This window comes from Chlorocebus sabaeus, chromosome 13 (assembly GCF_047675955.1).
Source record: "Chlorocebus sabaeus isolate Y175 chromosome 13, mChlSab1.0.hap1, whole genome shotgun sequence".
NCBI classification, from domain to species: domain Eukaryota; kingdom Metazoa; phylum Chordata; class Mammalia; order Primates; family Cercopithecidae; genus Chlorocebus; species Chlorocebus sabaeus.
In genome coordinates this window covers 19,581,094-19,605,896 of record NC_132916.1, presented here as the reverse complement: position 1 = coordinate 19,605,896, position 24,803 = coordinate 19,581,094, and the positions used below count along the sequence as shown (strand labels likewise).

The 24,803-nt window shown below is 43.6% G+C and overlaps 1 pseudogene; it reads right to left on the bottom strand.

The window, feature by feature from the left end:
- Positions 1-10,858: 10,858 nt before the first annotated feature.
- Positions 10,859-24,583, bottom strand: LOC103241031 (eukaryotic translation initiation factor 4B pseudogene; annotated as a pseudogene).
- Positions 24,584-24,803: the final 220 nt, after the last annotated feature.

The window sequence follows — 24,803 nt, the reverse complement described above, 5'->3', positions numbered from 1 at the left end:
TGTGGAAAATATGGCAGGGCCCAGACTTGCTGCCAGGCAGGCAGGCATCAGAGGTGGCATGCTTAGCTGCAAGGCTATGTTGCTTTTGTCCAACTCTTGCCTTTTTTGCTGTTGTAGCCATTTTTGTTTTGCCAACATACAAAAAGAGTTTAATAAGTGAAAGGTATCTAAAGTCATTCAGTCTCTTCTTTCCCTCTAGAAGCCAAAGCTGGAGAGATTCCAATCACGGCAGCACTGAGCATAGACATTCTCCTTTTAAATGCAAACAGCTTTGAGAAGAGTAACTCAGGCCTGAAAAGAGAGCTCCCAGGGGCCCAGGACCTTCTTTGTCTGCATGCCCAGGATGAAGCAGGGCATCAGGTAGTGGGTGCTCAGTAAGTATTTCTTGAATTAACCTTGGGGAGTATTTAATGGTTTCATGTACCTTGCTTTATGAGAACAAACTTTTGTTGAGTGATTGCTTTAGCCTCCTAGTCTGTTAGGCCCTAAATATAGCAGAGAATGTAATCTAGTTCCTGTCTTAAAGGAGCTTCCGGCCTACTGGGAGAAGAAAGAGACTAGTAAGCAGACAATTACAGAAAAATAAAGCCACAGTGGGTGTGTATAGCACTACCCTATGGGAACACGCCGCAGGGACAGCCTAACCCCATCTGGGCGTGTGCATGGGAGGATTAAAGGACTTTCCAGCAGTGCGGGGAGGCTGGAATCTATGGTGGTCCCAGGAGGAGTGGCCCCAGGAGGAGTGCCTTCAGAGGAGGCTGGGGAGGGAAGGAGGCCAGATCACAGAGGGTTTGTACACAGACAGGGTCCAGGTGGGCCAGGCCATGCCCTACATTTTGGCATAGCTATTAATAGTCTCCCATTACTCACTAGAGCATCCCAATCAATTATGCAGACATCCTATTTATATTTATGTAATGTGTACTCTCTCTCTCTATATATATATACACACACACACACATTTATACACTATAAACTAAGGACTTGAACTTCATCCAACCACTTGCATTGCAAATGTAGAGAAATGTTAAGATGATAAGATATGCCAGATGCGGTGGCTCACACCTGTAATCCCAGCACTTTGGGAGGCCGAGGTGGGTGGATCACGAGGTCAGGAGATCGAGACCATCCTGGCTAACACGGTGAAACCCCGTCTCTACTAAAAATACAAAAAATTAGCTGGGCATAGCGGCAGGCACCTGTAGTCCCAGCTACTCGGAAGGCTGAGGCAGGAGAATGGTGTGAACCCGGGAGGCGGAGCTTGCAGTGAGCCGAGATCATACCACTGCACTCCAGCCTGGGTGACAGAGAGAGATTCTATCTCAAAAAGAAAAAAAAAAAAAAAAAAGATGATAAGATCAATAGAATGTAGGTTTGACCTGGGAAGAAGAGTAGTAGTCAGAGTCCAGTTGGGCACATATGTAACTGCCCACACCCTGCTTCAGGGGTTCTGCGTTAGAATCCCTTGGGGTTTTCATAAAATGGAGAGTCACCCTAACTCAATCAGGCTCTCTAGAGGAGAAGCTGGGGAAACTGTAGGGTTAACAAGCCACCCAGGTCATTTTCATGCGCTCCAAAGTATGGAAATCACAGACTGAAACATCACCAAGCTAACAGGTGCCTGAATGAGGTAGGAGGAGGGGGCATAGCAGCTCTGCTCTAACGCTGTGTCTGCTGAGGGACAGGTCCTCAGTCCCCACAGAGTCTACTCAGGGTATCCAGGGGCAGAGGAGGACATCCGCTCCTGGGATTGGGGAGAGAAAATAAGGTAAGAGCCATAACTAACCACCAGGCCAGGCAAGGTGGCTCAAGCCTGTAATCCCAGCACTTCGGGAGGGCGAGGTGGGTGAATTTCTTGAGGCCAGGAGTTCAAGACCAACCAGGCAAACATGGTGAAACCCTGTCTCTACGAAAAATGCAAAAATTAGCTGGGGATGATGGTGTGTGCCTGTAGTCCCAGCTACTCAGGAGGCTGAGGCAGGAGAATCCCTTGAACCCAGGAGGTGGAGGTTGCAGCAGGCCGTGATTGTGCCACTGCACTCCAGCCTGGGCAACAGAGTGAGACACTGTCTCCCCTCCAAAAAAAACAAAACAAAAAACCACACACAAAAAAAAACTAATCACCATCTTCTTAAAAGCATCCAGGGCTGCCCTCATATTCAAGGCTTGTGCAGAGACAGAGAAAGAACAGGCAGTAGAGGAAAGAGACAGAGAAAGACAGGCAGTAGAGGAAAGAGACAGAGAAAGAACAGGCAGTAGAGGAAAGAGATAGAGAAAAAACAGACAGTAGAGGAAAGAGACAGAGAAAGACAGGCAGTAGAGGAAAGAGACAGAGAAAGAACAGGCAGTAGAGGAAAGAGACAGAGAAAGAACAGGCAGTAGAGGAAAGAGACAGAGAAAGAACAGGCAGTAGAGGAAAGAGACAGAGAAAGACAGGCAATAGAGGAAAGGACAGCAGGAAGAAGGAGCCGGCAAAGCCAGTACTCTGCTGGGAACAGAGGGCATTAGGCTGTGGGGCAGGAAGTTAAATCCAGGAGTGTCCTACCCGTGCAGGATGTCCCATCACATTCTTTTCATAAAGGACCCCCTGCATCCTGTGCAGGCTGTGAATTGACATCAGCCTCTGCCTGACCTCCACCCCCAGCAAGCTTGCAACCAAACTGCAAACAGAATTCATGTCTCCTGATTCCTAAAGCTTCATTCTGAAAAAAGAAGGAAATAAAGAGAGAGAAAGATAAAGAGGAAGAAAGAGAGAGAGGCTGGATGTGGTGGCTCATGTCTGTAATCCCAGCACTTTGGGAGGCTGAGGTGGGCAGATTGCTTGAGCCAGGTGGGACAAGCCTGCAGTGAGCCATGATCGTGCCACTGTACTCCAGTCTGGGTGACAGGGTAAGATCCTGTCTCAAAGAAAAGAAAAGAAAAGGAAAACGAAAAGAAAGAAAGAAAGAAAGAAAGAAAGAAAGAAAGAAAGAAAGAAAGAAAGAAAGAAAGAAAGAAAGAAAGAAAGAAAGAAAGAAAGAAGGAAGGAAGGAAGGAAGGAAGGAAGGAAGGAAGGAAGGAAGGAAGGAAGAAAGAGAGAGAGAGAGAGAGAGAGAGAGAGAGAGAGAAAGGAAGGAAGGAAGGAAGGAAGGAAGGAAGGAAGGAAGGAAGGAAGGAAGGAAGGAAGGAGGAAGGAAGGAAGGGAGGGAAGGAAGGAAAGGAAGAAGGAAAGGAAGAAAGGAAGAAAGGAAGGAAGGAAGGAGAATGAAAGAGAAAGAAAGAAAGAAAACAGAGAAAGAAAGGGAAAAAGAGAGAAAGAGAGAAGAGAGTGGAAAAGATAGAAAATGAAGGAAGGAAAAGAAAAAGGAAGAAAGAAAGAAAGAGAGAAAGAAAAAAGAGGACCAAACGTAGAAGCGTTGGCAGTTTGGGCAGGAAAGGGAAGGCCAGCTGAGTCACCATCATCAAGCAAGGACACTTGGAACACCTCCTTGGCATCAAGGTTTTCAGGAAAGGGCCCGTTTTCTAACCTACCAGCAAGCACAGGGAAGATATCTATTGGCAGGTAGCTTTCACGTACACTGATGCTTGGTCACCATGTTCAAACTATCAGCTAAACCTGTCAATATTTTCCTTCTCCTCAACTCTCCCTCTCCTCTTTAGCCTCCTATCCTTATTGATTGCCACCCTTCTCAAGACCGTCTGTAAAATTTCTGCATTCCTTCTAAACACAGAGCCCAAACAACAACAAGGATCTGATCAACAACAAACTCCCTGTTCTTGTTTGCCAGACTTTTATTATTGTTTGAAGACACAGTTAACTTGCATTCAGTTTACAGCTCACTGTTGCTTGTGTTCACTTCAGAGAAGTCTGTCTTTCTAAGCAACATAAGAACTGAAAACATTCTTCCTTAATTTGTATCTGGGTAGTTTTGCTCTTAACTCAGTTGAACTGCTTTCGGTCAAATGGTATCCCAAAATTTCCTAAAGTATGTTTCTCAGAGCATGAGTATTATATGTTCCTGGCTCAGGGATCAAATTAGGTGGGAAAGAGGTGGTAATCCAGACATCTCTTGGAGATTTACAATGACAGTAGCATCTAGAAGGCTCTGAGAAGTCCTGCATTTGTCTAATTAAGTATTGCCCAGCTTACTAGTCTACTCCTGACCCTGCAACCTTTAGCATCTCTTTCTGACTTCCCAGGAACAAGGGTTTTCCTGGTGCTGGGCCAACATGTCTCCCTAAATCCTCCATGTGGCAAAATGATATTCCTTACTATGTCGCTGATGACAAGTTTCAGGATTTTTTCTTTCCCCAAATGAAATAAATGTCTTTGATTGCTTTGTATTAGTATTACAACTACTTTTCATTATATATTATATATTATTATATATTATATCATATAATTTATTATTATATATTATATATTAATAACAGGCAACACAGAGCAGCAAAAGAATGTGAAACATCTACTCGGTCAACAAAAACCACTGTCAACATTTCTTTCTAGATTTTTCTAGGTATAATGTGTAATAAATGTGCTTACGTATTTTTTATGAGCTCATACCGTAATGTGTTTTTTTAACTTATCAGTGATTTGAAGCTCACCATAATGTATTTTTATACAAGTAAATTAGTAACATCTTTCCACATCAAGAGTTCCATTTCTGTCATGTTATTTTAACAGCTACATAGGATTCTTTGGTATGACTGCAGCATAATTAATTAATTGATCCCCTATGGTGGGACATGTGGATTGTTTTCAGCTTTCCTTTATTCCAAGCAGAATTGTGATGAACATTTTTACAGTTACAGCCTTGCATGTTTTCTCAGTTATTTCCTCAGGATAGATTCCCAGAAGTAGAATTACAATGTTCCTTTTGATACAGTGCTGAGATCATAGGCAAGCACCGAGTGTGTGCAGGTCCCAGTGGTGGGTTAGGAACAGGCAGTATCCTCTGTTCCCTTCTCACAGGGACGGCACATTTCACGTGCCCCACAGTGCTTCTACTAGTCTCCTTGAGGAATTACCACAAACGTTGTGCCTTCAAATAACAGAAATTTATCTCTCAGTTCTGGAGGCCAGAAGTTTGAAATCAGACCGGGCATGGTGGTTCATGCCTGTAATCCCAGCACTTTGGGTGGCCAAAGCCAGTGGAGAGCCTGAGGTCAGGAGTTTGAGACCAGCCTGGCCAACATGGTAAAACCCCATCTCTACTAAAATACAAAAAATTAGCTGGGCGTGGTGGCGGGCGCCTGTAATTCCAGCTACTCAAGAGGCTGAGGTGGATTAGAGACTTAAATGTTAGACCTAAAACCATAAAAACCCTAGAAGAAAACCTAGGTAATACCATTCAGGACATAGGCATCGGCAAGGACTTCATGTCTAAAACACCAAAAGCAACGGCAGCAAAAGCCAAAATTGACAAATGGGATCCAATTAAACTAAAGAACTTCTGCACAGCAAAAGAAACTACCATCAAAGTGAACAGGCAACCTACAGAATGGGAGAAAATTTTTGCAATCTACTCATCTGACAAAGGGCTAATATCCAGAACCTATAAAGAACTCAATCAAATTTACAAGAAAAAAACAAACAATCCCATCAAAAAGTGAGCAAAGGATATGAACAGACACTTCTCAAAAGAAGACATTCATACAGCAAACAGACACATGAAAAAATGCTCATCATCACTCGCCATCAGAGAAATGCAAATCAAAACCACGATGAGATACCATCTCACACCAGTTAGAATGGCAATCGTTAAAAATCAGGAAACAACAGGTACTGGAGAGGATGTGGAGAAATAGGAACACTTTTACACTGTTGGTGGGACTGTAAACTAGTTCCACCATTGTGGAAAACAATGTGGCGATTCCTCAATGATCTAGAACTAGAAATGCCATTCAACCCAGCCATCCCATTACTGGGTATATACCCGAAGGATTATAAATCATGCTGCTATAAAGACACATGCACATGTATGTTTATTGCAGCACTATTCATAATAGCAAATACTTGGAATCAACCCAGATGTCCATCAGTGACAGACTGGATTAAGAAAATGTGGCGCATATACATCATGGAATACTATGCAGCCATAAAAAAGGGTGAGTTCGTGTCCTTTGTAGGGACATGGATGCAGCTGGAAACCATCATTCTCAGCAAACTATTGCAAGAACAGAAAACCAAATACCACGTGTTCTGTCTCATAGGTGGGAATTGAACAATGAGATCACTTGGACACAGGAAGGGGAACATCACACATCCGGTCCTATTGTGTGTGGGGGGGGAGGGATAGCATTAGGAGATATACCTAATGTAAATGACGAGTTAATGGGTGCAGCACACCAACATGGCACATGTATACATACGTAACAAACCTGCACGTTGTGCACATGTACCCTAGAACTTAAAGTATAATTAAAAAATAATAATAAAAAATAACTTCTAAACAGGTCTACTTAAGAAAAAGAAATACTCAATATATGCAGAGCTCAGATACTTTTGATGGGCTTGTGAAAGGTCAGTCTTTTCTGATATAGTTTGTGACAGGCATTGTACTAGATGTTTTATGTTTCTATACTGGGTTGTATCAAACTTCTTTGCCAAAGATATTCATTAAAATCTATAAATGACCAAAAAAAAAAAAAAAAAAAAAAAGAGGCTGAGGCAGGAGAATCGTTTGAGCCCAGGAGGCGGAGGTTGCAGTGAGCTGAGATTGGGTCACTGCACTCCAGCCTGGGCAACAGAGCGAGACTCCATCTCAAAAAAAAAAAAAAAAGTTAGAAATCAAAGGATTGGCAGGGCCACACTCCCTCTGAAGGCTCCACAGGAGGATCCTGCGTCATCTCCTCCAGCTTCTGGTGGCTCCAGGCATTCCTTGGCTTGTGGCTGCATCACTCCAATCTCTGCCAATGTCTTCACAAGACTTTCTCCTCTTCTCTCTGGGTCTGTGTTTTCTTGTCTTCTCTCTCTTATAAGGACTCTTGTCATTGGATTTATGGCCCACCACATAACTCAGGATGATCTCAGCTTAAGATCTTTAACTTAACTACATCTACAAAGATCCTTTTTGCAAAGAACATCAACTTAAAGGCTCCAGGGATTAAGGCAAGGCATGTCTTTGCGGGGGGCACCCTGCAACTCATTGCAATGTGTTTCAGGCTAGAAAGAGTGGTCTTCAAATTGGTACACACATACATACATATGTGAGCAGGGGACATTCTTACCAAGTACAATATTATGTGACACCCCAAAATATAAAGTGGATAAGTGGAGCTGTTTGGCTGAGGTGGAGTGCAGGGAGAGCAGCATCACTCAATCAAGGACACACTGGATCATAGGGGACGCAAGGACTCCAAGTCCTCAATGTCTTCGAAGGAGGTCAGAGGGAGGGCCACACTGTACTTGCTGTCCTTGGGAGAACGCCCCATACCCTTCCTCTCTGGCTCTGCGCCTTGGCCCACACAGGCCCTGTTTGTTTGCCACCACGGGGAGAATCAGGCACCCAGAGAAGTTCTACACATGATAAGAAGGACTTGGGCGAGAATCACACGGAGGTCCTGACTTACAGTTTTTTTGAAAAGTAAATCATTCGCATATCTCAGCAAAAGTCCTCAAAGGACATTCCTGAGTTTCAATAGGAGGAAAAATGAGTTGCTTTCTGAGCCCTCTCAGTGCCTTTCTGGACTGGTGAATGTTACAATATGCTGTGTTGCTACAACTTTATCTACAAACTGGGCCTGAGCGACCGACACAGACTGTTCCTGCACTCACAAATGACTGTGTATTCCAGAAGTTCATTTGTAGGTGAGTTGTTTGCATCTCAGAAAGCCTTTTCCCTCTGTGGGGGGCTAGAGATCTCAATGCTTATTGATTCTTACAGACAGCAAGACAGAGTTCTTCTAGCTTGCTGGCCCCCACCGTGGGCCTCGCAGAGCCCCCAGACTCGGAGCCCTGAGCAACACTGGACTTGAAAGCACGGCTAGAAGGGAAAGGCAAAATGGACAGAGGGTCTCCCAGGCACTCAGCAGTCATGGGCATTGCTGAGGGGGCACCAAGGACAAGAGGGTTGAGGGGCAAGACGGTCATGGGGGTGGCTGCAGAAGGCCAGAGCAATCTGTATGTCAGGTAACTTGGTTGGGCAGGCCTACCTGTATTGTTGCTGTCTGGCTGATAAGGATTCGGAGGCTGTGAAAGGGAAAGGGTTGTGCTGTAATCGTTTCCTAGGGCTGCTAGGAAAACCAAGTACCACCAACTGAGCGGCTTAAAGCAACAGCAATGTATTCTCTTGCATTTCTGGAGGCTGCAAGTCTGAGATCAAGGTATCAGCAGAGCTGTGCTCTCTCTCCTGCCTTCTGGTTGTCGCCAGCAATCCTTGGCGTTCCTGGCCTGCGGCTGCATGACAACTTTCCCTCCCCCCGGTGCTCCATGGCCACCTCCCCTTCTGCACGCCTGTGTCTCCACCTGGCCTTCTCCCTGTCCCTATGTGTCTCTTCTCATAAGGACGCCAGTCTTACTGGATCCTCATGACCCCATCGTAAGGTGATCACATCTGCAAAGCGCCTATTTTCAAATAAAGTTACATTGACAGGTAGTAGGGGTTAGGACTTCAACCTATCCTTTTTGGGGGAAACAATTTAACCCATAACAGAGGCATATAATCTGTCACGCCGCCTAAAATAAAAATGCGATCTACAATGGCCTTGATGTGTAGCCACGGAGCCCCTGCTAAATACTGCCAGCGACAGACGGGATCCATTCCAGTTTTAGATAGCCCCAGTCACGAGCTACCTCATTGCTTTTTTTTGTTTTGTTTTAAAGATCAGATTTATTTGGAGAAAATAAAAAATCCACAACCCAAAGGATGGGATTTTATATCAAGACATCTCCCAGGTAATAAGTCTACAGATTACAAATCATTTTCGTAGAAGATATTTTTGTACAAATTTTACATGTATTCAGGAGCGGGACATTAATCAATCCCCGTTTCTATTTTAACAGGGGGGACAAGGTAGGGGAGAGGGAAAAACAGTTTTGGATATAACTATTTGGAAGGAGAGTAGACATGAAGAGGGCAAACCCTAGCTTTTCATTATCTACAATCAATGGTTTTTTTTGTTTTAAAAAAACAAAAACAAAAAACCTTTCAATCTTCAACACTCCTTAAAAGCCCACTTCTTAGCTACTGGCCAATCCACACCAATTATTTAAACTCACTCGGTATACACGTTTGTCCACTGGGTAAATTGTATTCACTATGCCCACCGCTGCAGCACGCATAAACCAACACCCCTGCATGGCTGAACAGGGCCTAATCTAGCACTGATGGGAGACCAAGATCTTGCAAACCAAGATCAAGGTGTGGTTTCTCTGCTAACACTGTCTACCAAGCTGATCCCTACAAAAATGCACATACAAGCAGGCGGGTTTAGCTACTGTGTTGCAAGAGAAACCAGGACCTTGTCAAATAGTTCTCTCCATTACCATTTGTTCTCTCAAGCGAAGCTTTAAAAAATCCCAGCACTTTGGGAGGCCGAGGCGGGCGGATCACAAGGTCAGGAGATCGAGACCATGGTGAAACCCCGTCTCTACTAAAAATAGAAAAAATTAGCCGGGCGCAGTGGCGGGCGCCTGTAGTCCCAGCTACTCGGGTGGCTGAGGCAGGAGAATGGCGTGAACCCGGGAGGCGGAGCTTGCAGTGAGCCGAGATTGCGCCATTGCACTCCAGCCTGGGCGACAGAGCGAGACTCCGTCTCAAAAAAAATAAATAAATAAATAAATAAATAAATAAATAAATAAAACAACACATTGGTCTGGTCACTTCATAAATCCAACAAGCATTGGTGTGGCATTTCAGTGGAGAAGGAAACTTACGGGGAGAAAACCCATCAAGGTTGTAAGAAAGGCTCCCAATTTAACTGTCCCTGTCCCTACTTATCCACCTTTACCCACCGTCCAAGACCATCCATTATTCTAGAGCACTCTGCTTTACAAAAGGGGTCAAAGCATCAGGAGCGATCAAGGAGTGAGAACCAAAAGACATCAAGAAACTGATTTGCTTGAGAAAAGCAGCGATTCTTCCTTTCACAGCTCTCCATGGCTGAGAGAGAAAATGCCCAAGACATTGTCTATGTGACTTAGAGACTGCTCTTTGGGAGGTTAAGAGTAGCATGAAGAACTTAAGATGACGATAAGAGTCTAAATTTTTAGCTTCAAGGTTTCAACAGAACGTGGATATATTCAAACTTGCAGAAAGGACAGTGTTTAGAAAGGGTAAAACCAGGACACAGAAAACACTGAGAATTGCCACGACCCCCAAGTGCTCCCGGCTCCAGGAAATAACCATTCATGTGTTTGCTGGAGGTCACACAATGTTCCCTTATTACCTGGTGCAAAATGACTCATCACTTCCCAAAAGCTTCTTTTCAAACCATGATTTTCCCATTTATTTTGGTCCAATGCAGTCCTATTCTTTATGGCCTACAGACTCACTCCCAACTACCCCTCTGCGGGGTTAAAAAAAGGAATTCCCCCTAGCTGACCCCCAAAACTCAGAATTAAATCAGAGGAGGGGCTGGCAGCCTCCTGGACACTAAAACAACTTGAGGCTAAATCTACCTTTCCAAGAGTGAAAAATGTATTCAGATAATGTTTGAGAATTCATATATGCCACAATAGGATAAAAACTAAAAGGTAGAAATCTCACACTTTTCCTTCTACCTCCCTCCTCTACTGCCCAACCAGATTGCAGACGTTATATCACTGTCATTACCATTTCTGCTAAATGGCGGCCCCTAGGCACTAATCACATGGCAACTGCATGGTGACATAACGCACCACAACTCTTCCTCTAAAAAGCTGTAGTCTGTTTCTGGCTATGTTGGCGATTCTCCAGTTACTTCAGTACTTTAAAGGCTGCAGCAGCATGCAAAAGAATTTCATTTTTTTGTTTTTAAAAAAAGGTAAGAAAGGTCTTAAGGAGATGGTGAGTTTTATTTTTTCTTGTCTGGATAGAGGTTTGATTTGCTCTCGAATGTTCCAGGGTGGAGAAAAACTAGGAGAAAGCACAGGATGTAGAGGTCTATTCAGTGTAATCTTCTCCCTCATTTTCATCTTCACCATCAACAGAGACAGCAGCATACTTGCTTGCAGAACAGAACTTGGAAGCTGGGTTTTCCTCAGGTTTCTTTGGCTCAGGTGCAGATCTGGAGTCTTGATCCTTTTTGCCATCTTTCCTATCTGACTCCTTCTAGCGGTTTTTGTTCCCTCCATCTCCTGGACCACAGCTAGAGTTCCCAGTTTGGCCTTTTGGAACATTCATCCCATCTACTTTATTTTCATCTTTCCTTGTTGGTCCTTCCTCAGATGGTTGAGCCGGAGCTACTTTTCCACCACCACTTGCAGGGGACTGCTGCTCTGTGTCTGAGCTCTGAGATGGAGCAGGAGGGTTAGAACTTCGCTTCACCCAAGCATTCTCCTTTGGTGGAGGGGCTGGCATTACCTTTAGGGGCTGATCAGGTTTGGGAGGTTTAGAAGTTGGAGAGTGACAATCTTCCTCCTTATTGAGTGTTTCATTTTCTAGGGACTTCTCACTCTCTCTCCTTCGTGCATTTCTGCCAGATGTGGCGGAGGTCCCGGTCTGCGATGACTCACTTCCTGTCCTCGACCGTTCCCGTGCCTGAGTTTCTTCACTTCGCCAGCTTGGGTGTCTCTCCCCGGCCGTCGTTCTGGTTTTGGCTCATCCAGCTGACGCTGCAACTTCTTTCGCTCCTTCTGTAGCGGTTCTTCTATTTCTCTTTCTCTAGCAGCTGTGTCAACGGGCTTTGCCCCTCCAAAGATAGAAGCAGCTGGACTGCACTGGGAGGTACCAGCAGAGGAATCATCTTCCTTAGGAGTCCTCGGAGGCGTTGGATTCAGTTTGGGTCTTTGGCGGGGGGACCTCTATCATCACGCCTATAATCATCCCGAGAGTAATCATCTCATCTCTGGAGCTCCACGACTCATCATCCTGTCTGTCGTATCAGTCTTTGCATAGCGGTCCCCGCGTCCTCCGCAGTCATCATCCCTGCGGTACCCACGGCCAAATGCTCTTCCGCCACTGCCTGTCTGGGAATCACAGCCTCTGTCAGAGTCTCTGCTGCCTCGATCACCACAGCGACCCCGGCCACCGCATCAATCCATTTCCCGGCGTGGGCCATCCCGGTCCCCATCCCGATCCCCATCGCCATACTGGTCTGAATCATAACCATCTCGACACTTGTCTCCAAAGCTATCATCACCTCTTCTGGGCGAGTAGTCATCAAAGCTGTCTGTGGCAGAACGAGCCCTCCAGTCTGTATCTGTTTTGTCAGAATCCCGATTTCCATCACGGCCAAAAGAACAATCATCCCTGTCTTTATCCTGTGCTTGATTAGCAGCGTCCACTCGAATTCTCCTGTTACCTAAAGACTCTTCACTGAGACTCAGGGCACTGAGCAGGGAATCCAGGTCCTCAAATGCAGCATAACCCAAACCTTTCCACCTCTCTGGATTGCTGGGTTCACGTGGTAAATGCACTGCACTGATGTTTAATCCTCTGAAGAATTCCCTGACTGACTCTTTTATAACATCATAGGGGAGGTTCCCCAGGAAAGCAGTGTTGGGTGGCGATTTGGGAAGACGGCTCCGGTCGATGCTGGGTTCCCGAGCAGCCCGTGGAGCAGTGGGAAGGATGGAACGGTCAGTTGGAGGCGCCCTATGTGCATCATCGTCATTACTGTGCCGAGTTGTTGAAATTCTCCTTCCAGATCATCCGTTTCATCAGCCCGGCTGACTGGTTTGGAAACATAGGTGCTTCCTCCACCAGTACTCCCATCCTCAGCCAGAAAGTCTGTTAGGGAGATAGTCTTCCCATTCTTGTTCTTCTTTTTTGCTGAGGCGCCATGTTGGGAGACGGAAAGAGAATGCTACCTCATACCTTAAAATGGCCCAAAATACTCTTTTCCAGACTTTCACCTTATTGAACTGAATTTTCCCTCATTGAACTACATAGAATAAATCCAATCACTCTTGACAAAATCTTTTCAAATGCTTGAAGCCTTCCCAGTCAGCCTCCAAATATTTTCTTTTTATTTTATTTTATTTTTTTTATCTTTTAATTTTTTATTTTTTTGAGATGGAGTCTCACTCTGTCACCCAGGCTGGAGTGCAGTGGCGCAATCTTGGCTCACTGCAAGCTCCCCCTCCTGGGTTCAGGCTGTTCTCCTGCCTCAGCCTCCTGAGTAGCTGGGACTACAGGTGCCCGCCACCACGCCCGGCTAATTTTTTGTATTTTTAGTAGAAACGGAGTTTCGCCGTGTTAGCCAGGATGGTCTTGATCTCCTGACCTCGTGATCCGCCTGCCTCAGCCTCCTAAAGAGCTGGGATTATAGGTGTGAGCCACCACACCCGGCCCAAATATTTTCTTAAAGCTAAAAATTCTCCAGATCTTTATATGATATGAGGTGTTTTGTTTTGTTTTGTTTTGTTTTATTGTTTTGTTTGAGACAGAGTCTCTGTTGCCCAGGCTGGAGTGCAGGGGCATAATCTTAGCTCACTGCAACCTCCGCCTCCCAGGCTCAAGTGATTCTCGTGCCTCAGCCACTGGGGTAGCTGGGATTACAGGCGGGCACCAACACACCCAGCTAATTTCTGTATTTCTAGTAGAGACAGGGTTTTGCTATGCTGGCCAGGCTGATCTCGAACTCCTAGCCTCAAGTGATCTGCCTGCCTTGGCCTCCCAAAGTGCTGGGATTACAGGCATGAGCCACTGTGCCTGGCCATGGTTTTAAGACCTCTTATGATCCTAGTCACTGAACTTTGGACATGGTCAATGGTCTAGACCCATCCTAAGAAGAGGCTTCCATGACTGAAAGCCTACAATGTAGATATGATCCGATGGATGAAGGAATCAATGGGTGTATTTATTTCTAGGATTTGAGCATTACACTGCTACAGAAACCTAACCTTGTATTGAGATTTCTGTTTTGGTTTGGTTACAGTTTGGGTTTATCTGCTTGCTTGTTTTGCAGAGGGTCATAGAGTTTAGTGGCAAAGCTGGGCTGTTGACTCAGATTATGTTTGCGTCATTTAAAAATCTCTGAGCTTTTTCATAAGTCCTCTTAAATCACATCTTCCACTCATTACTTGTGCTGTTTCTTTTTGAACCTCCTGCATGTTGGTTCCTATTAAATTTCATCTTACTGCTCTTTGTATGTCAGTGTAACAGCACATTCCACCTCTTGCAAATGTTGGCATGTCATTCCTGCATTAGCCATCCAATCCAGCTCTGGTCATCTGCTTCCAACAGGAAAAGACAAGGAGGAAAGAGAACCAATATTTAGAACATTTATTAAGACGCCAGTAAGCTAGGCACTTGTTTCTAACTTTTTAATTGACATCAACACACATACAGGAAAGTGCACAAAGAAACATACAATTCAATGAATTCTCACAAAGCAGATGCCTGTGTAGCCACCCATGTCTAGAAAGAGAACATTAGTCTGGGAATGTTTTAATAAGCATTTTTCTCTTTAAATCCTCAAGCCTACTTGGTAATTATTATTAAACCTGGTTTATAAGATTATAAAACAGATTCAGAAAGGTTAAGTGGCTTGCCTTGCTGACTTCCACAGCTGGGAGTTGTAAAGCACAGAATGGGCCCCACGTGGTGGCTCATTCCTGCAATCCCAGCACTTTGGGAGGCCAAGGCAGGTGGAGCACTTGAGGTCAGGAGTTTGAGACCAGCCTGGCCAACATGGTGAAACCCCGTCTCTATTAAAAATACAAAAATTAGCTGGGCGTGGTGGCACCCACCCGGTAGTCCCACATACTTGGGAGGTTGAGGCAGGAGAATCACTTGAACCCAGGAGGCGGAGACTGCAGTGAGCTGAGATTGCACCAGTGCACTCCAGGCTGGGTGATGGAGCAAGACCCTGTCTCAAAAAAAAATCTAATGTACCCCGTAAAAATATACAACTATTTATGTATCCACAAAAATGAAAGAAAGAAAGAAAGAAAGAAAGAAAGAAAGAAAGAAAGAAAGAAAGAAAGAAAGAAAGAAAGAAAGAAAGAAAGAAGAAGGAACCCAACATTTGCCTGTAAGAACAGAAACTGCGCTTCCACAAGTCAACAAACAAAAAAAGGCAATGTAGTCCTATTATCCCCATGCTTAGCACTATCTGAAATGTCCTCTCCCTCCCTCCCATCCTTACTTTTTTTCTGATCAACTCCTCTTCATCCCCACTTCAGCATTCCTTCCTCTGTGAAGCTTTAGGAGACTTTCTCAGGTTGAGTTAATCAGTTCCTCTTTTTTGACCTTCTGGTACTTCTTATTCTTCTAGTTAGAGCCGTGGTCTCATGAATTCCTATTTCCTCGGTTATCGCCCTCATGAAAGAGTTGTCTTGAGGGGAGGAGTATGGTTTATTCATCTTTATACTTCCACTGGTTAACAAAGTACCTGGAAAAAAATAGGCATTCAATGTGTGTGCTGTGGTATTGTTGAACGCGGTAGAGGATGGCTGAGAGAATGCAGAGCTTGAGTACCGAAGCGGGGCTGCAGGTGCTGGGGGCTGAACTAGGGCAGCAGTAGTGGGGATGGAGATGCTTAGGACAGCTGGTCCAAAATCCTGGTCATTATTAAATCACCTTAGGAGGCTGGGGAGGACTTTAAAATGCAGACGCTCAGGCCACTTTCAGATGTACTGACTCAGTCTCTAGGAAGGAGACTCCAAATCTGAATTCATTTAGAAGTCTTTTAGCAGGGCTGAGTGCCGTGGCTCACACCTGTAATCCCAGCATTTTGGGAGGCTGAGCGTGTGGATCACCTGAGGTCAGGAGTTCGAGACCAGCTTGGCCAACGTGGTGAAACCCCATCTCTACAAAAAATACAAAAATTAGCCAGGCGTGGTGGCAGGTGCCTGTAATCCCAGCTGCTAGGGAGGCTGAGGCAGGAGAATTGCTTGAACCCAGAAGGCGGAGGTTGCAGCGAGCCAAGGTCACAGCACTGCACTCCAGCCATCTCCAAAAAAAAAAAAAATAAAGAAGTCCTCCTTTAGGGGATTCAGATACTCAGCCAAGTTTGGGAACCACTGACGTAGGTAGTGTCCTGAGTCATACTTGGAGGACACATGGAAGGCAGGGAAAGGGGGGAAAAGAAAGAGGAGTCTGGGTCCTAGGTTTGCCCAGCATGGATGATGATGGCATTGATGGAGTGCTGGAGGAGGCTCGGGGTGAAGTTGTTCTGCATGAGCTGAGCGTGTGGTGTCTGCACATATCCAGATGAAGATGACCTTTTGGCAGCTGGGAGCCAAGCTGGGGACTCAGGAGAGCAATCTGTCACTTACAACCTTGAGAATTTGCCATTTTGCTAGGATAAAGGTCATCTTCCCATACTCACTCTGTTCTCTAGTTTAGCAGAAAGAGGTAAAAATTACTTTTACTTTCTAACTGATTAAGCCTGACAATCGATAGTGATAATCCAGAAATAGGTACATTTAATTCACTTATGACAGTCCTAGGGTTTGCATAGTTACCTGTTTCTCATAGTCAAACAAATGCTTTAAAAGAAATTAAAAGAAGGATATTTTTGGTAAAATATGCAAGAAGGATATTTTTGAGAAAATATGCACTTTAAAAATGGTCATGTTTTAACTCCAGTGGATGTTAATAATTGACTTGAAAGTCTGTTTTTACAAAGAAATCCTGGACTCATAAACCGATATTTGACCCCCCTATACCATAAAAGGGCAAAAACATGTCTGCAGAAACATCTGACCTAATCAATTTTCAAATTAATCTAAAATTGCTATTTGAATTCAAATGTAGTAAATGTCATAGGTCCTTTCTCTGGGGCACAGACATAAACCTGATCTGCTAAATGACATAAAATACAGGACAGAGCAATTTCTTTGGTGAGTATGAATACGCATTGGAGCCCATCTGGATAATTTACATAAAAATTGGATTTTCGCTCTTGAATTATCTTTTTATAGTGGACATCTCTCATATTGTCTCCTCAGCCTCCTGTTCCCCTTGTCTTCCCCTGTGAGACTCCTGCAGAAACTGCCCTTTTTTTAAATTTGTTTATATTCAGGACACAGCCTCACTCTGTCGCCCAGGCTGGTGTGCAGTGGCACCATCTCGGCTCACCGCAGCCTCCGCCTCCTGGGTTCAAGTGATTCTCCTGCTTCAGCCTCCCAAGTAGCTGGGATTACAGGTGTGCACCACCATGCCTGGCTAATTTTTGTATTTTTAGTAGAGACAGGGTTCCACAACATGTTATCCAGGCTGGTCTCAAACTCCTGACCTCAAGTGATCCGCCCACCTCAGCCTCCCAAAGTCTTGGGATTACAAGCGTGAGCCACTGCGCCTGGTCAGAAACTGGCCTGTTTTTATGGTGCTCCATTCCTCTGGTGGAAGTTCACTGGTCCAAGATCAAGCTCACGTATCCCCAGGGGCCACCAGCTCTCTCCCCCAGGGCGTCTGCCTTTGGGATCCAGCCTTGAAAGCAATCCTTTTCTAGAACTAGGAACTCCCAGGATAAAACTTGGGAACTGACGACGTTATGTACCATTGAAAGAAATCCTTTCAACAGAGGATGAAGCCCAAAGAAGAGGATGGGAAGCATCCTGACCCTTGTTCTAGTAGCTTCAGAAGTCAAGCTGGAAGGATGACCTCTCATAGTCGGATTGGTTCATTCTTCTTTATGTTCTGTGATCCAAGAACTCCTTTTAGCCTACTCTAGAGAAAGATGGGTTTCTAGTCTCCTGAAATCAAGACTGCCAAGAGTAATAATGTACCATTTCATACAGATTGACTCTCCAACTCAACCTCTGAGATCCTAACTTTCCTTAAAACCAAAACGAATGAGCAGAACAAGGGATAGAAAGTATCTTAGAAACTATTAGTCTCTATTACAGGTTGGATTGTGTCCCCTCCCCACAAGAGATATATTAAAGTTCTGGCCCTGGCTCACGCCTGTAATCCCAGCACTTTGGGAGCCCGAGGTGGGTAGATCACTTGAGCTCAGGAGTTCAAGACCACCCTGGCCAACATAGCAAAACCCTGTGTCTTCTAAAAACACAAAAATTAGCTGGGCATGGTGGCGCACACTTGTAATCCCAGCTACTCGGGAGTCTGAGGCGGGAGAATCGCTTGAACCCTGGAGGCGGAGGTTGCAGTGAGCCGTGATCATACCACTGCACTCCAGCCTGGGTGACAGAGTGAGACTCCACCTCAAAAAAAAAAAAAAAAAAAGAAGAAGAGGAGAAGAGACACAGAGACAGGGAAACAAGAGAGAAGACGGCCACATGGTGACAGGTGCAGAGTGGAGTGATACAGCTACAAGCCAAAAAACATCAAGGATTGCTAGAAAACACTAGAAACTAGAAGAGGCAAGGAAAGGTTTTTCCCTACAGGTTTCAGAGGGAACATGGGCAAAACCTTGACTTCAGTCTTCTGGCCTCAGAGCTCTGAGACAATATGTTTGTGTTATTTTAAGCCACCCAGTTTGGCATCCAGTATTTGGTAGCCCTCGCAAACGAATAGTTTCTAAGATACTTTCTATCCCTACATTGTTCTGCTTTGGTGCTCTTATGTGGTTGAGAAGGAGCCAAAGGTACCAAGTTCTTTTCCTTGTGAAGTTCAGATGGATGCCCAGATGAATGGGGCAAGAGGGATGAGGGAGGGGATTACAGACTGTGGGATTATAGACTTTTAGCATAAGGCTTTGATTCCAACAGTTGTCAAATTGAGGTTACACACTGAGTCTTGGTTAGGGGAGGCACTTCAGACAGTCCCTGACACACAGCAGACCCTCACAAAAGGTTGCTTTTCTGCATATATTACATTAATACAAAGAAGAGCTGAAGAAATACACTCAAAAGCTGTTTGATGTGAGCTCAACTGCTGATTGCATCCCACAGCCCAGTTCCATGCTGCTGCTGTCCACTCCTTTATTTTTTTGGATTTTTGCCAAAGTTCTAGGATGTAAAGTCCCCCTCTTCAAGGAACATTTATTTAGAATGTCTTGCTACACTCGAAAACACAAATCTCTCTTGGTTTGTGCCTTGTTGTCTTAACCAGAGCAAAATCCAGTTGGTAAACAAACCAAAAAAAAAAAAAAAAAAAAACCTATTTTGGCCTCCACAGCTGCCACCCCTTACCTCCATCTCTCACACATTTTCTAGTATGTAAAGAACTTGTGACTGTGAGGACGAGTAGATTTTCACACAGACAGAAACTGAGAATACAGCCATTATCACTCTGTGGACAAATCTTCAAATCCATGCCTTTTCACTCACTGGAATGTAAGAAGTTAATGGTATTTTCACAGGATAAATCTGGATGTTTCCGTAAATCTTAAGTTGTTCGTGCTAACCACGAGTGTGTCTATCAGTAATACATGAGATCTCCAAAAGATTTAGGAGAGACATTGGTGAAGGTGTTTATTTTTATTTATTATTATTTTAAATTAAATTAAATTTTCATAGAGTCTTGCTGTGTTGCCCAGGCTGGTCCTGTTGTTTCCTTTTCTCCTTCCTTCCTTCCTTCCTTCCTTCCTTCCTTCCTTCCTTCCTTCCTTCCTTCCTTCCTTCCTTCCTTCTTTCCTTCCTTCCTTCCTTCTTTCCTTCCTTTTCTTTCTTTCGACAGTCTCACTATGTTGCCCAGGCTGGAGTGCAGCGACACCATCAGGGCTCACTGCAGCCTCTACCTCTGCTGGATCAGGCGATCCTCCTGCCTCAGCCTCCCAAATAGCTGGGATATGTAGATTTGGAGTGGGTATCCATTTCAGGTAGGAGGAAGAACAGTATTAGCAAAGGCAGAGACAAGAAAGCACCATGCATTTTGGAGATAATAGAATCAAGCTTTTCAGAGTGGAAGGGATTTTAACACATTGGTTAGTCCAGTGATTTTTCATATCACGTTAAATTGCAGAACTCTAAAAGATGATTTAGAGACAATGTACAAGGCAGACAAAAGTGAAGCTGATCTGAGTAGATTGGGGTGGATCTAGTGGGGCCCAGCCATGATGATATGAGAGACCCACGTGTAACCTTCATAAGAGAAACGTAAACTGAAGTCAAGATAAGGTTTGGTTAACAAATACAGATAGGAGGAGAATTGAATAAATAGAGACATTCATGTCCCTGGGTGGAGAAGTGTCCGTTGTTACCTAATTAATGTATACCTTCACTGCGATTCCAACTCAAATCCTCATGGAAGTTTTGTAGAACTTAATCTTTTTTTCAGAAAGAAGACTCTAGAATTAGGAGAATTACTCTAACATTTAATAGTATATTGTAAAACTGTAGTAATTTACATTCTATATATTTATCACATAATACTATAATACTTTCTAATACATAATAAAGAACAGTGCGATAATGGGTATACAAGGCTTATCCAAAGATAAGCCTTATTATACAATAAGATTAAATACATGAGAAAAAGCCATTACAAAATCAAAGGGAAAGATAAAGAAAAATGGAGTTTTCTTTGGGAATAATATATACGTCATCTGGAATAAAAATCCTATTGCTATTCAGTACAAACCTATACCAAAATAAGTTCCAGATGATTTAAGGTTTTAATATATTTTAAAATATAAAAAAGAATAAAATAAATTAAATAGGTAGTAAACATCTAGGTAGAAAAATGACATTCTATACTAAGAAACACTTGAAATCAAAAGATGAACAGATTTTAATAGATACAATGTTAAATCGCTCTAAGTAAAAAATAAAAATAAAATCAATAACCAAAAATAAGGCACCAATAGGCTGAAAAGTGCAAAAATAAACACTATACAAACTTAATAACCTTTTTGTATGATTTCATAAAGTAAGAAACATCACCAAGACCTTCCCCACAAAATGAGTAGACAACCCACCAAATCAAATTTGCAAACACATATATGGAAAGATGATTAAACGTATTTGCAGGCAAAGAAATACAGACTGGCCGGGCGCAGTGACTCACGTCTGTAATCCCAACACTCTGGGAGGATGAGATGGGTGGACTGCTTCAGCCCAGTAGTTTGAGAATAGCCTGGCAACACGGTGAAACCCTGTCTCTACCAAAAATACAAAAAAGTTATCCAGGGATGGTGGCGCACACCTGTAGTCCCAGCTACTTGGGAGGCTGAGGCAGGAGGATCACTTGAGCCTGGGGGGTTGAGACTGCAGTGAGCCGAGATGGCACCTGCACTCCAGCTTGGGCAACAGAACGAGAACTTGTCTCAAAAAAAAAAAAAAAAAAAAAAAAAGAAAGGAAATATATAGGCTTTGATTTTTTTTGTCATTCTAGCCAATTAACCTTTTCTAAAGAAATTATTATGAAATTCCAACTAGCCTAAAAATAAAAGTTTTTTTTTTCTTTTTTGAGACAGTCTCATTCTGTTGCTCAGGCTGGAATGCAGTGGTGCAATCTTGGCTCAGTGCAACCTCTACCGCCTGGGTTCATGATGCAATTCTCCTGCCTTAGCCTCCTGAGTAGCTGGGATTACATGCATGTGCCACCACACCAGGCTAATTTTTGTATTTTTAGTAGAGACAGGGTTTCACCATGTTGGCCAGGCTGGTCTTGAACTCCTGACCTCGGGTGATCCAGCTGCCTCCCCATCCCAAAGTGCCAGGATTACAGGCGTGAGCCACTGTGCCCCGCCTAAAATAGTATTTGTAAGTGTCTATCCTTAAAATAATTCAAAAAAGTGAGAAAAGTTTGATGTACAAAGCCATTCAGCTCAGTATTATTTACAATACCAAAAAGCTAATATGCAAACAAATGAATAAATGAAGCCACAATGGAAGATTGGTTAAGTAAAATGGAATATACTAACTTGATAGCAGATTATGCATTCATTTAAAGTTTTTAATGCAAACACTGTGCAAAATGATTTTATGTTGAGTAGAGGCAACAGGAAACCTGTGTTACTCCTACTGTATCCCCAGTGCTTAGCACAGCACCTTGTCCCCAGTAGGGAACCAATATGATTTGTTAAGTGAATGAAAACTGCACACACATGGTATGACTCTGGACCATGTAAAACCTACTTACAGAGAAAAGAATGAAAAGAAATAACAATAATGGTAAAAGTGTAGAAGCTATACTCCTACTTTACATTTCTTTTCATTTTTTGAAAAAATAAAAAATAAAAAGAGGCAATACCCAAAATATTATACAGGGAGTACTTATAATTGTTCATCAAACTTTAACTGGGTGTCCTGTATTGTTATTTGCTAACTCTAGAAAACCGACTAAACATCAGATTTCAAATCCTTATAGTTAATGTTTGCTTGTTTTATATAGACATATGTTTTAGAGGCGGGATCTGGCTCTATGACCCAGGCTGGAGGGCAGTGGCACAAACGCAGCCCGCTGCAGGCTCGCCTCCTGGGCTCAAGTGATCCTTCTGCCTCAGTCTCCAAAGTAGCTGGGACTGCAGATGTGTGCTACCACGCCTAACTAATTTTGAAATTTTTTGTAGAGGTAGGGAGTAGCACTTTGTTGCCCAGGCTGGTCTTGAACTCCTCAGCTCAAGTGATCTTCTTGCCTTAGCCTCCCAAAGTGCTGGGATTACAGGCGTCAGCCACCGGGCTCAGCCCCTAACAGTTAATTTTTGAAGTTTATTGAACCAATCAGTTCCCTTGATGCGTGGTTATTTTTTTCTTCCTCATACATAATTGTGTGTATTTTTTCTGTATAGAAAAAGTGTAAACAAAGAGAAAAAACTGCACTAAATCCCACTACCAAAGATAACTACCATTTATATTTTAAGACATTTCCTACATATATGCATATAAGATTTATATATGTAGTTTTACATACATATGAAATCATACCATAGATGCTTCCTTGTAATCGTGGTTTTTTGCTATTTATGTTTTCCTTGACTGCCAATTTCACTGCCTGTTCAGAGGTCTGACTTCCATAAAAATCCCATTTACTTACCATTCCCGGGGGCCAGCAGTACATGGGCCACATATGCAGATGATTAACTGGTAGTTTGTTGTTTTTCTGGCAAATCACATAGCACAGGCTTACAGAGGGGCCTCCCTTGAGAGCACAAGCCCAGAACCTGTTATCTAAGCCCTCCAGAGTCTTGAAAAAGAGACACAATTTTGTGAGGAATATGTTCATGTGAATTGGTACTTACTAGGCTTTATTTCATCTCATGCCAATTTTGTTCCAGAAACTTCCTAGAAAGCTATGAAAATATGAGACAATGACCATGGATAATACGATATCTGGGAGAGGTACTGATTACACAACGCAGTCTTTTTTTTTTTTTTTTTTTTTTGAGACGGAGTGTCACTCTGTCACCCAGGCTGGAGTGCAGTGGTGCAATGTTGGCTCACTGCAAGCTCCACCTCTCAGGTACAAACAATTCTCCTGCCTCGGTCTCCTGAGTAGCTGGGATTACAGGTGCACGCCACCATGCCTGGGTAATTTTTGTATTTTTTGTGGAGATGGGATTTCACCACGTTGGTTAGGCTGGTCTCAAATTCCTGAGCTCAAGTGATCCACCCACCTTAGCCTCTCAAAGTGCTGGGATTACAGGCATGAGCCACCAGGTGCATGAGCCGCCTGGCCCATGCAATGCAATCTTAGTGGCTGAATTCAACATTTATTGAGCAGCTACTATAGGCCAGACACAAGGTTAAGCACACAAAGAATAGGAAGACCAAGAAAATGTACCCCAGCCAGAGGAAGCTTCAACTTACTCAACATAATATGAAGTAGACATTCATCTATGATTCTACCATTCAGAAATACTATTATTAACATCGATCCAGATATAATAATTATAATGCCTAGCACTTACAGAGTTTTTCTTTTTTCTTTCTTTCTTTCTTTTTTTTAATAGAGACAGCCTTTCACTAGGTTGCCCAGGCTGGTCTCGAAGTCCTGGGCTCAAATAATCCTCCCACCTCGGCCTCTCAAAGTGCTGGGATTACAGGCGTGAGCCACCACATTCAGCCTGCAGCTCTTATTTTATACAGACTTTGTTTTAAGAGTTTTAATAGCCACTTATGAAATCCTCAAAATATTATTGCAATATACAATTTGTATTTCTATTGCACGGATGAAGAAACTGTGACAAAGCAAGATTATTTAACTTGCCTTAAATTGCACAGCTACAATGTGGTAGGGCCTCAATTCAAAACCAACGTCTCTCCATAGATGAGACAAAGAGAGTGAGAGAGAGAGAGAGAGAAGTGAAGAGAGATGACATTGCTTTGGAAACCAGATTTTGAAACCAATAGCATACAACACTTACTATGTGTCAATTACTGTCCTGAGTATTTTAAATATTATGATTTATTTTATCCATAAAGTTAGCATGTACTACTTATTTCATCCATACAACTTAGTGACCGACCACAAGTGACTTTAAGAACCTTAACAAGGGCTAGACTGCCACGACACCTGGGGTTGCCTTGCATTTCATCAGAGCTTCTCTACATTAGGGGGTTCTGCCTCACCTGAAAATCAAGATCCCTTAGGTGAAACTTTTCAAGTCTGCTTTCCCAGCCTTGACTTTCATGGTCACACCTGAAGTCGTTTATCTCTGGACCCATCTCCTGGAAGGTTTAGGCATCATTGATAAATGCCCATCCACAGGTGAGCCACAGCCCCGGATTGTTAGCTGTATAATTGCATCCATACACCTGAAAAATGTGAGCAATTTCGCTCCGAGCTCTGAGGTGGTTTCATATGAGCAGATTTTCAAATGATGTGTGGGAAACGGAGAACACAATTGTCAGCCTCGGAGAAATGAGCACCACCCAAAGGGAGGTA